Raw genomic sequence first — 1,557 nt, forward strand, 5'->3', positions numbered from 1 at the left:
CTGGACAGCAGTGTGCTTCCCAAGGCCTAAAATGTTGGCTGACATGGTAAACTTCCAGCAAAATTGGCAAAGGGTTCAAATTCACTTACAAAATATTTTCCTAGGCTACTCACTTTGTGTTCCAGCTCATATATTTTTGGGAATGCACCACATGGCACTCCACCTCCAAGACAAACTGCCTGCAGAGAGAGACTGCATTCCACTTTGCCAGCACAGTGCCAGCTCTTGCACAGGAGCAGCAGCAGATTCCTAATCGAGCCTGCTTCTAGCTCCCTGAAATCTGGGCTGCACCCAGGACAGAAGTGCCAGCTGCTAAATACAATTTCTAAGGAGTTCACAAAAAGACCCAGATTTAACATTGGGTTTGCAAGGAAAAGGGCCGTGGACAGCTTTCCATTAATTCTGGAGAAGGAGACCAGTTCTAATTAGAAGCAGTGTCACACTGCCATGGGTGTAACGGAGCTCAGAGCATAACACCAGCCCTGCAGACCATCTGAACTAACACAGGGCTCATCAAGCAGGAACACAAGAATACTGTAAAAGCCTTCAAATTGTTTTGGGTTAGCTGGCCCAGGGCTCATGAAAACACTAAACCATGCTGAGCTCCCTGGGACAGCACAGTCTGAGAAGACTTAGAGAGGACACCCAGGATACACACAATTTCTCTGATGAAAATGATGCAAATTGTCTTTGAAAGAGCCTTTTCTGGCCATGGTATCTCTTTCAAACAGCTTTGCAGCACTTTCCTTAACAAGCTGTTCCACCCAAGGCAAATTAAAAAAGCAGCGGCTATAACCATGGGTCATGCCACTGACACGATGACCCATGTCTCTTTCATGCCCAGTGGCACCACCCTAAAGCAACACCTCTGCTATTCAGCATCAGAGCCCACACAGCTTAAACTAAACCACAGACACATTTTTACCAGTTCCATGGTGCAGGACATGCTCAAACAGATCTGTTCAAAGATGCTTTTTCACTTCTCCTGAGCCACTGCTCCCATTACCCTTGTAGTTCAGGAGGTGGCTGAAGGTTCTCGAAGGTTTCAGCTGGATGTTTGTCCAAACCAAAACAACTGTAGCTCTCCATCCGCACTGCCACAATCACTGCATCCACTGCAGCTTCTCCCTGTGCCATCTGCTCTCTGTCCTGTGACACCTGTGAGCTCCCACCCACACACAGACAATCACTACGTGTAGCTGACCTCAACTGCTCCCCCAGCACATCCTCCCATGCCACACCAGCAGCAACGTATTCATAAGCAGCTTATGATGAAATCTGACTGCTTTCCACCAGATCCTTCAGTTCCCACTGCAGTTTTATCTTCAGGCTTGTTTCTGCTTCATTTCAGCCATGCTTCCTACCAACCAACTGCACACTTTTACATTTTTAAGTGAAAAAAATCAAACGTGCACTGAGCAAAATTGCACTGAGCAAAGTAGTGTGTTCCAGGGTGAGGCAGATCAGAAATCTGTGTAAACAAGATTTTAACAATGATTTTATCATCAAGCAGCACATTTCAATTTACTGAAATTGAATGCTGATTTTGCATTTTGC

This window comes from Acanthisitta chloris, unplaced genomic scaffold (assembly GCF_000695815.1).
Source record: "Acanthisitta chloris isolate BGI_N310 unplaced genomic scaffold, ASM69581v1 scaffold8614, whole genome shotgun sequence".
NCBI classification, from domain to species: Eukaryota; Metazoa; Chordata; class Aves; order Passeriformes; family Acanthisittidae; genus Acanthisitta; species Acanthisitta chloris.